The 12,825-nt window shown below is 40.8% G+C and overlaps 1 pseudogene; it reads right to left on the reverse strand.

The window, feature by feature from the left end:
- Positions 1-9,871: 9,871 nt before the first annotated feature.
- On the reverse strand, positions 9,872-12,281 carry LOC121151344 (annotated as a pseudogene).
- Positions 12,282-12,825: the final 544 nt, after the last annotated feature.

Consider the following 12,825-nt stretch of genomic DNA (forward strand, 5'->3'; position numbering starts at 1 on the left):
CCAAGTTTCCACCATGCAGGTGGCCTCAAGGAACCAGCCCAAGAGAGGTGGACCCCAATGGACTCCCCATCCCTGGGGTTCATGGACCAGGCACCTACCCTGCTTGCAGGCCCAAGGACCTGGACCAGGTGAAGCTTCTCTTCTACAAGCAGAATTCTATAAATTATTGCAATATTACAATAAAAACAACTACCTATATTGAGAGTATTGCAACTGAGAGGAAAATACCTCTTATGTCCTTCATACTCTCAAAAATCCATTTCAGTTGTTTTATATAAAACCACATGAAAGGGGCTGTAACCTATTGCACCATAGAGACAGCAGAATATAGTATTTCCTGTAAATAGACAAAATAAAGTAATCATTTCATTCCATGCAATCATCTGGTAATAACCAGTAGGATTTGGGGAATCATTATATTTGTCATATGTGCTCCATTTCATACATTAAAACTATAACATTTATTTTAACATTAATGTGATTTACAAGACTGTAAGCTGAACAGATGTTTTAATAAAATCTCATTATTCATGCTTTTTAAAAGTTTTCCATTCTTAATTATTAAAAGTTCATATAGTGAAAGCACTTAATCAAGTAATTTTCATGCAAACAACTATTTAAATTACCCTGAGATGAGGTATGTAAAAATTAAGTACTTACATATCTTTCACCTTCTTACCTTTATTACAGTTTCAAACAAATATAACTGTGGAAGAATGATCCATATTTATCATAGAACAAATTAAATGTTCAAGATGGAGACTAATTAAAATGCTAAAATATCACATAATGTGACTTTTTCACATGCCACAAAAGAGTGCAAGAATTGAAGATGAGCTTTTGGGCATTTCACCTGACTTCCAGGTTTCACTCATTAAAAATAGAAGCTTCATAGATGGCAGAGCAGGGGCCCGCACTGTGGCATAGCACATTAAGTTTTGTTTATTTTGTTTTGTTTTGTTTTTTATTTGTTTTTGTTCCGGCTCAATTTGTTATTGTATGTCTTCTGTGTTTCCATGTTAACTTTTGCATTTTTTTTCTACATAAAAATTACATTTACTGAATATAAGTGCTTTGACTCACCTGAAAGGGAGAGTGAAAGGGAAAAACTAGAGAGAAAGAGAATGAGAGACTAGAGATAGGGTTGATGGAATTTGAGATAGAAATAGAAAGATTTCCTAGATTGAAGCCAGGAGCCAAGAACTCCATGTGAGTCTCAAATCTGAATGGCAGTTTACTTATCAATGCAATGTTTGTTCTACATTTCTTTAAGTAACTATAATATTAGGAAAAGTTATGATGCAGTCATTTCCAAGTATTAACATAGGACTGTGAGAATGTCTTTGCTCCTGAAAGAAGGGAATACTTGGAAAATCCTTGCAAAGCCAACCTGTCTACCAGGGGCTCATGGCTCTAGTGTAGAGAATGAAAGCACAAATAAGCATGCAGATATTCCAGGTGGCTAGAGACAGGAGCAAGAAGTGCTTACTGACATGTGGGCTGTGCAGCCACTTGCGCTGCATGCTCAGAAGATCCTCACACTTCATTGACCCACTGTCCTTACTGTCTTGAAATTATAGAGAGTTTCAGTGTTGAATCTTTGTTTTGTAATCAAAAGTCCAATAAAGCATAAATTCAGTCAAAGGTTCAATATCACATAAACTCATCAGAAATAAAATAGAGTCTTAAAAATTAAAATATCCCTATACCTACAAAAATAAAATAAATTAATTAAATTATTATTTTAAAAGAATAGTATTGGTATTTATAAAAAATAAGTTACAGTGAAAGAAATGTTTTCATGCATGCCTTAACTTTCCAAGATCATAAAAGCAGAGTAAAAGAAAATATATCTCATTTCGCAGTTAATATATTGCTTAAAGCGTATTTATCAACACCTAAATTTTGTGAAAGCCAAAGTAAACAATTGGAGATGGTTGTTTATTAATTTCTTTAAAATAGTATTAATAAGGTTTAAATGCATCTGAAATGAAAAATATCTTTTTAAATTACTCTATGCTTTTGAAATAAATAAATCTTTGAAAAGAATAAGACTGGACTCTAGTGAGAATCATCAGAAGGAAGATCTTCCTCTGTCTCTCCTCCTCTCTGTATATCTGACTTTGCAATAACAAATAAATCAATCAATAAGTAAGTAAATACATAAATAAATCTTTTTTTTAAAAAAAGCTTTGTGTATGACTCATCCTTTAAGAGATAAAATCATAAAAATCATGAAGTACTATTTGTAGGACAAGTGAAACAATATGGTGGAAAGAATTTATACAACCAGTGGATTTTTTAAAAATTAAAATCACAGTGTTAACTGCTACTACTTGTGAACCATTTGAAATGTTGCAAAGGTAGCTCATTAAATTTTCATCCTCAAAAGAGTAGAAATATATTTCTAGAATAGTATGTATATTTTCTGGTTGAAAATGTAAATCATACTTTGACAACGTGATACTGGATTTTCTACCATACCATGCCATGATAAACTCAAAAGCAGGATGTTGGACTTGTGACTTTTGTTAAAAGATTTCACTATTGTAATAATATGGCGGTCGTGGGTTGTGGAGAATAAGGAGGTCAAAGTCATGGAGGGACAATCCCTGGACCTACAAAACCATATCATGTATAATAACTTTAAAGAATTACAGGGAAAAAATGTAATTTGTCTCAAAACTAACTTACAATAACAGGCTCCACTGTGAATATTATTGTTGACAAGTAAACTTCCCTAAACTCTTGAATAATGGGATTTTTACTGACAATTCATTAGCTAATCAGGGTGCAGTGTGTGATAGCTAACTCCTCCAACTTCATTTGGATAGATACAGCTAATGTTATAGAAACACAGGTACAATAAATTAAGAAACAAAGTATTACTTAAAACAGATTTCTTCTCTTGAGTCTTTGTCTATTTTTTTTTTGTTTGTTTTTCAAATGATTTCATTTATGGAGTCTTTGGTTAAGGAGCATATATTAATTCTTGATATCATCATCCTTAAAGTCATCAGTATTCCTGGCAGACAGTATTCTCTCTATGGAGTCTTAAATATTCCATATTTAATAGATACATTCTGCTGATACATACTCTGCATCCATTCATCTTACTCCTGTAGAACATCCAAATCATGAAAAATATTTCGGTTAGTATGATGTTATGCCTTATGAATTCCTTGCAAAAAAAAAAACAAGTAAGTCCATTGTAATACTGACAGATAGTAACATTAATATCCAGAATCTTGGCCATATCAATCAGTCAACATTGAAAGACCAACGACAAGGACATTTATTAAACAAAGAAGAGCAAGGTCATAAGTCTGAAGTTATCTCTGTAGCTAGATCTTACATAAGCAAACAAAAACGTAACCTGCAAATAAATGAAATGTTATCTTCAGCTTATCAGAAACAGTTGGACAATTGCCTGTGCAGCTGGAGACTTTTCATTGCATTATATTTCAATAAGTCAAATAAAGAAAAAGCTATAGTATAGTAAATGTTTAGCCAAGGAGATTATTTCACTGTCATATTTCTGTGTTCAGCTTATACAAGCTCAGTTCATTTACTGTGAGAGCAGAGGTCCATATCTTGCTTAAAATTAATACTTTAATTCACCTATAATTTTTCTTTATGTCCCTGCTACAAAAGTGGGTGTTCTTGCTCCTTCTACACTGCACTGAGCTGGGCTGGACAATCAACTGCTTACATTCAGAGAGTATAGGCTTCTGTTGACATTTGGCTGGAGAAATATAAATAAAAACAAGTTAGCTTTCTGTTGCTGAACTCCCATTCTCTTGGACCATTGGCTGGTAGTAACGATAATTGTTTGTGGCATCGTTGTTCCTTTAAAGTTCTAGGTTGGTGGCATTGTAGTAACCTATTCAGGAAATATGGGAATCAATAAGCAAAGTCAAAGAGCTGAACTTGATATTGCTTCTCAAGTCCTGAGATCACAAGGTAGCCATCCTTCTTCACCTTTCAAAACATTATGTTTCTGTTTTTTTTTTATTTTATTATTTTGTCCAGGGTATTTTATATGTAAAATATATAAATGCAATCCATCTCCATGAAACCAATGGAGCTTCAATTGCTTTTCTTTAGCACACCATTCTGGCTCCCACTGAAGTCATTTTTGTTTAATGGGTGGGATGGACCCTTGAATAACAGTGTCAACTGGTACTTCTAATTCATCAGAACACTGAACATAACAGCTGAACCAGGAAGCAAAAGATGAAATGACAAACATTTTGGATTTCTCTAAATATCATGGAGCTCCCACACTGGCATAAACAGACAGTCCACTAAATGCTTACTTGATATTTTCAATTAGAAGCACTTTGGATGTACATAAGTAATTCTCATTTGAATCATTATGAGAGTCTTGATATCTTAACCAATTAACACAAGATAATTCATGAACCCAGAGCTCTTCAAGACATTGAGGAGAGATTATTTACAGTATCAAATATTTATGATGGAGTACATATATCAGCAAATATCTTTAGTTTAAATCAAGGGTTGACATCAGACACTGTAGTATGAAAGTAGCTATATACTACAGTCATGGAAGTACAACTGAAAAAATAACATAAAAGTATTGCTAAGCCAGGCTGGTGTTGTAGTACAGAAAGTTAACCCACTATCTGCAGCAGTGGCACTCCATATCACAGCAATTTTTAAGTCCCTTTTCTGCCTCCAATCCAGCTTCTTGATAAATGGCTGGAAAGATTTAGTTTGTCCAAGAATTTTATTTCTCAGTAATATAGATGGTTTCCTTGGCTCCTGGCTTTCAGCTGACTCTGAATATAATATTGTGGGCATTGAAGGAGAGGATTGCCAGATTGTTCACATCACATCCACCATGTTACACTATCCTTCAAACAAATAAAGTTCTTAAAAACGTGTTACTGAGACAAATTTAGGTTGTCATTTATAGCTGCCAGTTGTTTTGGTTACACCATTGATATTCATCCAAAGAACTTGGAATTATTTACCACAGCAAGTCTGCACTGTCTAAGAGTTAGTGGCCAGATACATACAGACTGGAAATTGTCATTAATTCCACGAGCTTTGAAACAATTTAAAAAAGTCCATTGAAAATGACATACTTCCTGGGCATGGCGCAATAGCGTAGTGGTTAAGTCCTTGCCTTGCACACGCCAGGATCCCATATGGGTGCTGGTTCTAAAAACAGAGGCCCTGCTTCCCATCCAGCTCCCTGCCTGTGGCCTGGGAAAGCAGTCTAGGACGGCCCAAGACTTTGGGACCCTACACCTGCATGGGAGACCTGGAAGAGCTCCTGGCTCCTGGCTTTGCATTGGCTCAGCTTCAGCCATTGCAGTCACTTGGGGAGTGAACCATTGGACGGAATATTTTCCTCTCTGTCTCTCCTCCTCTCTGTATAACTGCCTTTCCAATAGAAAAAAACTAAAATAAATCTTAAAAAAAAAAAGAAAATGACATACTTCCTTTGGTTGCTCTCAAAGTATATATCCTTGGATGCAGCTTGAGTGGCATGTTAGCTGGAGGCAACATGGACTTTTAGAGGTAAATATTATCATCAAAGTCCAGAAAAATACAAGTACTATTTCTACCACTATTTCAATTTAATGCACTTACTTCCACAGGAGAAATCAGTAGTTATCAGAGATTGACAATGTATATAAATAATTGATCTCACATAAAGTTTATATTGCAAATGTTTTTGTGGCTTCCATGAATTAACAGATGTCCAGCTACCAATGTAAGACATTTAGCTGACACAGTGACCCGTGCCTCTTAAAGTAACCATGAAAAGGTTTAGGGTCAATGGGGAAGGCATAGCATTACATCTGTGCTCTCCTGTTTCAAATATGGACTGCCCTTTCTAGAGCTTGTCCACAGTTGGAGCTCAAGAGCTGTGCTTCTATTCTGACCCACGGGACATCCCTGAACGCTAAATCCCTGAATGGATGCTTTCATGCTGACTGAATTACCAAAGTACCTTTAGACATATTTTTCTCAAACATTACAAAATCTATTTTAGCAAAGTTAGGTGCACATAACTTTGGCATACCCATGGAAGTTTTTCTTTATTTGAAAAACAGACAGACATAGATCGTTTATCTGGTGATTCACTCTCCAATGCTTGTAACTTTGAAGGTTGGATTAGACTGAAACCAGGAACCCAGAACTCCCATGTGGAAGGCAGGGCCCCGACAACTCAGCCATTGCCCACTGCTCCCCAGGGTGCACATGAGTAGGAAGGTTAGAATATGAGCATGTAGCAGAACCCAAACCCAGAGCCCCCCATGCCAATTGTGTAAGCTTTTATTGTTTCTGAGTTTTCAGAAAGCTTCACAATTGGCATGATTAATTGCATGGATTCTAAATGTATAAAAACACCAAAACCTTTGTGTCAGGCTTCCTTGAGACTGAACTTCCCATCTCTAATTGAAAATATTGATTTCACTTAAGGTTTAATTGCATGAAGAATATCTCTCTCTCCATATATATAGAGAGAGAAGAGAAAGAGAGAGGGAGAGAGAGAGAGAGAGAGAGAGAGAGAGAGACATTCATCTACAAGTTAACTTGCCAAGTATTCTGAATAACAGGGCCTGGGCCAGGCTACAGTTAGGAGGCCAGGTGTTAATCCAGGTCTTCTGTTTTTGTATTTTTCTTTTAAAGTTTTCTTTTCTTCATTTTTAAATGTTTGTTTTGGTTTGAGAGCTAAAGTTACAGAGAAGAAGCTGAGAGATCTTCCATCTGCTGCAATGGCTGGAGCTGAGATAGGTCAAAGTCTGGAGGCAGGAGTCTCGGAGAGTAGCTTTACCTGCTAGCCACAAACCAACACCAATGTAGCTCCTTTTCAGAGACGGCAAGATTCATGTAATTGAGCCATCATCTGTTGCTTCCCTGAGTGCACATTAGTCGGGAACTGGGATCAGAACTACAACAAAAAATCAAATGCAAGTTTTCAAATATGGGGACTTAGCCAGACACTTTGATGTGGGACACAGACATTCCAAGCAGTATCTTAACTGCTGTAAAAAGAAACTTAATGCCTGAAAAATATATTTAGTCTCTTGGATAATCCATATTTCTATAAAATGTTGTGGTTGAATGAAGCTGCATTCATTTACTATAGCGATACAATTATAATACTGATCTAAATCTATCTGTAAGTACACAAATAGTCTTCAAGACATGCATGCAAATGTGCGTTCTGTTTTAATTATATTTTATCATGAGCACTAAAATATAGTCTCTAATCTAAAGCTATTCAACTATTTTTACAATGATCTGACCCTTTGGTTTCAATGTCTTTGAATGGGTTGCAGGCACCCTAGCTAGCCAGGGAAGATTATCAAAGGACAAGAACTTGAATAAAACAGAACACACAAACGTGCACTAATATGCATGGTCATAGAGTGGAACACATGTTACCTCCTATCACCCACTTTCTTGATGATCTTATTCTTCAGCTGAAAGACTCACATGTGTACTTGCTGTGGGGTCAGCGGAAGGAGGGCTGCAAAGATACCAGTGGTCTGACTGTGTCAAAGAGTTGAGCTGCCAGTTGAACAACAGATTGACTGAGTTGCATCACAGCCTACTGCTCAGACTTTACCCAACATACACAACTAACCGTGATTCTTGCTTGACAACTGTTTTCCACAAATTCATGCAACACATCTCTTGTGGCTTCCCCAAGCCTCAAGAAAAAGTGTGCAATTCATAAAGAAACTTCGGAGGTCAACTCTGAAATTCTAGGCGGAGGAATGAGATTGTCCAAATATTACCATGTAATATTTTTAAGAGTAGGTCATCTATAGAAGTTGTCCATAAAATGCAAATCAATATTTATCTTTTCTTAATAAAATTCTGTTGCTTATATATCTGTGTAAATATTTCCTGGGTGTTAATTACTTGGGTTTATCTTGAAATGTTTCTCCCAACTATTTTTTTTCATTTTTAATATAAACTGAACAGGGCCCAGCGCAGTGGCGCAGTGGCGCAGTGGTTAAGGTCCTCGCCTTGCACGCCCAGGATCCCAGATGGGCACCGGTTCTATCCCGGCAGCCCCGCTTCCCTTCCAGCTCCCTGTCTGTGGCCTGGGAAAGCAGTCGAGGATGGACCAAAGCTTTGGGACCCTGCACCCGCGTGGGAGACCTGGAAGAGGCTCCTGGCTTCGGATCGGTATGGCATTGGCCGTTGCGCTCACTTGGGGAGTGAATCATCGGACAGAAGATCTTCCTCTCTGCCTCTCCTCTCTGTATATCCGCCTTTCCAATAAAAATAAAAAAATAAATCTTTAAAAAAATATATAAACAGATATATATGAGCAGATTTAATATAATTTATACATGAAATTACAAGAAATCTTAAGAGTTATACTAAATAAAAGAATTAGTACACAAGTAAGAATACGGTTCAAACGGTGAAAAAATAACCTTCAGTTTCTATTAATATATATTTTCACTCTTTCTGCCATAATACAAACTGTGAGGCTTAATTCTTTATTGTGATAACATTCACCCACCTCCCCAATCTGTTAATAACACATGCTTTAGATTAATTCAATAGTTTCACCAACATCAAATTTGGTGCACATTGTTAAACAGCACATGTTTTCATGTTGAGATTATTTTCTTTATTGAGAATTCTATCTGTCTTATGCAGTTTGTTATCCTTTACTCATTCTGTTTTCCCAGTGCAACAGCTTTCTGCCACTCACAAAGTTTCTCCTTTGTTCTATGTCTGTGTCTGTTGTTTTCTCATTAACCTTTCAGAAATTCATAAAGCACTCCTGTGCAGAGCTTATTCTACAATATTTAATATGAATACAAAGAAATGTAAATTAATGCCATGCACCCTCGGAGGGAGTGCAGCCCACTGAGAGTTCTAATTCCAAATTTGCTTATTTAGATTCCTCACAAAGATAACACATTTAAGAAAATATTTGCACTTCTCCAAATGCTCTATTGGAATTTATTTCTAATTGAACTTTACGTACTACAAGAATGGATAGTCTCATTTAATTTTCTCTTTGTACTTCTTTGGCCTTTAAGAAGTTATTTAGTACAAAAATTTAACAAATTATAGGTTGATCTTTTTCTGGTTTTCTTAAACTTCAAAATCTCTCTCTCTGTGTAAATCAGCTTCTTGTATTATCCTCCATATTGCTGATGGCCATTTAGGAAATATGCTAGCTTAAAAATATTTTTGTTGGTACTAAGACATTTATTACATCATAAAAAGTCCATCATTGTCCCATTTTTCTAAATGTACATGCTCCTGCAGGTAGTCCCCCGTCAAGCCCACCAACCTACAATCTATGGTGCTGATGAGCTTTCCAAACTGACCAACTAATTCACACAGGAAAGGGAGCCCCAGAGGAAGATGATCCAGGGTTGAGGGCATTTGGGTCCTTGTGGGGTACTGGGTGGTTGAGGGGCATTGGGTGGCTGAGGGGCATCAGGTGGTTGACGGGCATCGGGTGGCAGAGGGGAACAAAGCGTAGAGTGGTTGGGCCTGACTCTCAGCACCTGACCATGGGCTGCAGGGCACATGGGTGGACATTGCACGGTTGACACCTGGATGCCTTCCCAGAGATGCAAGCCAGAGAAAGGCTGTGGATGGCACTCATGTGCTCTCTGCTTGGATCCAAAGGACTGGAGAGCAGAGGAGGAAGAAGATCCTGCAGTGCATCGGGGGTTTTGGCGGGGAGTGGGGGGAGTGCTACAAAAATTATTGTTCTCAATCCAAGGGGCAGTGACAGCAGTTTGGCCTAGGCTCAAAGAGACTGTGGCCTCTGAGACAGCTGGTAGCGGGGCCAGGGACAGTCTAGTTGTAACTTTCTGTCCTGCTGCTTGCAGTGCCTGTCTTAGTTGACTTCAGAGGTGGAGATGGAGTCTGTGGGGTAGGGAGTGACCCACAGGGGCACAGGAGAGGTGGCTTCAATGAGTGCCTTATTGAGAATGATGGGCAGAGTCATGGGTGGTACACCACTTGCAGTGGGGTGGTCAATGACTGCAGAATCAGTGGGGACTGAGCCTGTGGCATCAGCCCCTCAGGAGTGGGGCTCAGCCTGATAGGGCTGGGGACACCTGGTGAACTGGGAGAGCTGCTGCTGGCTTGGAGGCCTGTGGGCTTCTCCAAGCCACATGTCCCCAGCTCAGAAGGTATCTCTGGGGCAAGTGGATGGCTGGGGGTCCTGGGGTCCCCAGCGGCAGGGACAAGATGGGCCAAGATGAGAGGTTTTTGGCTGTGAGGCTCCACGGGCACGGGGTCCTGGATGACAGTCTGCTTAAAGAGCTCATCTCAGAGGTGGGGCAGGAAGCAGTTGATGCGCTCCCAGGTGATCTCCCAGAGGGCTGAGGGGCTGCCTCCAAGAGCATCTGTGCTGTGGAAAATCTCAGCTGTGTCCATCACCAGCAGCATGTTCTTCAGGGACTCACGGATGGCCTCTGACAGTAAGTCACTGGATCCCGCATGCATGAATTTATCCATGAAGTCCAGGATGGTCAGCCAGAGGGCTGCAAAGGCGAACAGTGACAGGTGCTGCAGGAAGACCTTAGAGAGCAGCTTGGAGGCCCTCATCCGGGTCTCCTCCTTCCCACCAACATCTGCAGGGCTGATGCTCTCCAAGAGCTTGATCAGGAGAGGAAACAGCTTGTTGAAACATGACACCCACTCCAGGGCATCAAGCTTTTGCAGGTCATGGACCAGCAGTGCTTGCTGCAGGTAAGTGAGTGCCTGTATCTGCACCTGCCACTGAGCATCACAGTACAGGCAGGCGATGCCCTGAAGTAAAGGGCACCAACAGTGGGCCCAGAGGGTGCTTGAATTGGCTTCAATCTTGTGGCCACTTGTCTGTAGATGGTGCTGCTCCTCTGCCCATGAGCTGTAGATAGAAGCTGCTGGGGTGTGCAGAGTGTGCATCAGGTCTAGCAATTGTAAGGACACCATTTGGTAGCTGGCAGGCATGCCTTCATACTCATCTTCATCACTATGCCCACCCTGAGTGGCATGTTAGCTGGAGGCCTGAGGTCTCAGAAGCATTGAGCCCTCCTTGACTTTCTTCTTAAAGCAGTTCCCTTTGCTGTCATATTTGTGACTATTGCTCTGTTTCTCCTGGGACTTGCATCCGCTATTCAGACTGACTTCCACAAAGATGCACAGAGTCTTCACAAAGAGTTCAAAATTGTCTGGTGTGCTGTGGGCAGTATCACGGACAATAAAGGACAGCGATTCCACACAGCTAAGCAAGGACTTGGTGTCGTGTGGCCCCAGATCCAACCCCACTGCTAGGCTGTACTGATTAACCAGTTTGGAAGGGCCTGGTTGCTGGGTCCAGCAACCTATGGATGACAGGTGCTTCCAGCTAGAGGCAGAGAGCTTCATCTAGTTGCAGACCTTGAAAACTAAAGGTGCTCACAAAGCTCTCCAACAGGTCAGTGTTTTTGCGGTCACCCACAAACTCTCCAATCATCTTATTGTCCAGCCATGGGTTCTCTCAGAGCCCCTGGGTTACCTCTGTATTGTCCATGGGGAGGGCGAGAAGGCCTTCCTTCTGTAGAAACTCTATCCCCTTCTTTGGCTTCTGGTTAAATTGCTCTGTGCCAGTGATTAGCAGCTTCTTTTTGTTTTTAATTTCAATTAGTTCTTGTGGATCTGGCAAGAGAGAGGAAAATTGAGCTGGCTTCCGGGTAAACATTTTGTCAGCCACAGAGTCAGATGCTTCGTCCAGATCACCATATCCCAGCTTTCCATGTTGTCCTGGAAGCTGCCCTCTACTCAGCAGATGCAGACCTGGGACGTCTAGGGCCATCCCTATAGTTTTCCCATTGCTGAATGCTCTCTCAGTATTGCTAGTTTCTTGGGTGATATCCAGAGCACGTGTGAGTGCTAGTTGAGATGGAGCATGAGTTTTGTCACCGTGGTCAATTTGAATGAATTTTTCCTTCTCGAATCTCCTCTTGCAATCTCCGCTTTTTTGAGCAGCCACACTATTTCAACATTCTCACCACCCAGTGGAACCAGAAGTACCATGGCAACAAACTCAAAGGCGTGGATCTGCTCCAGATTTGGTGCTACAAGGGGTTCCACACAGGCATCATCTCTGATTCTGCCACAGTGTGGTCTCTCCCAGTGTCACTTCTGACTGTCCCAAAGGATGAGAGGACACTCAATGCCTTACACCAGTTGGAGACAGACAAGCTGGAAAAACTCAACTCCTCTGAGAGAAGCTCACTGTCATCTGAAGACTGGTCCACACTGGAAACCAGGACCATCCCAATGGGCCTTATCCTAGGAAACCTTGTTCCTCGTAGGACAGTGGGGACACCAGCAAAGAGCCCAGCCTCCCCACCCCAACATTGCCTGGATGAGGTGCTGTGGCTGGACCCCAATACTTTCCTTCCTCTACTTCCCAGTCTGCCAGGACTTCTCTCCTGGTTGCTGTGATCCCAGAACTGGCTGGTGCACGAGCCCCTCCCTGCCTGGGAGCACCAGCATCAGCTACCTCAGGGGAACCCACCTGCTCCTCCACCTGAGCACTGCCCCTCTGCCTCACCCCCTAGCAGAGTATTTTTTTAATCGGTTGTATGGTAGAGATTGGCATTTGGCATTGCTGAGCTGGGGCTGGCCCCTCCTGCTTAGCCAAGCAGTCCAGGGTGGCTGTGCAGAGCTATGTAGGGCTAGCCCTTCCTGCCTTGGCTGAGCAGCCCTAGGGTCGCCGTGCAGCCTTATAAAGCAGGGTTCAGTGTCTACCTCCAGAGATGCCCATTTGCACATACTTTGTGTTAGGCCTGGGTGCAGTGGTCGAATGAAGCCCAG

Source organism: Ochotona curzoniae, unplaced genomic scaffold (assembly GCF_017591425.1).
Source record: "Ochotona curzoniae isolate NIBS_2020 unplaced genomic scaffold, NIBS_Ocur_1.0 contig_2318, whole genome shotgun sequence".
Classification (NCBI taxonomy): Eukaryota; Metazoa; Chordata; class Mammalia; order Lagomorpha; family Ochotonidae; genus Ochotona; species Ochotona curzoniae.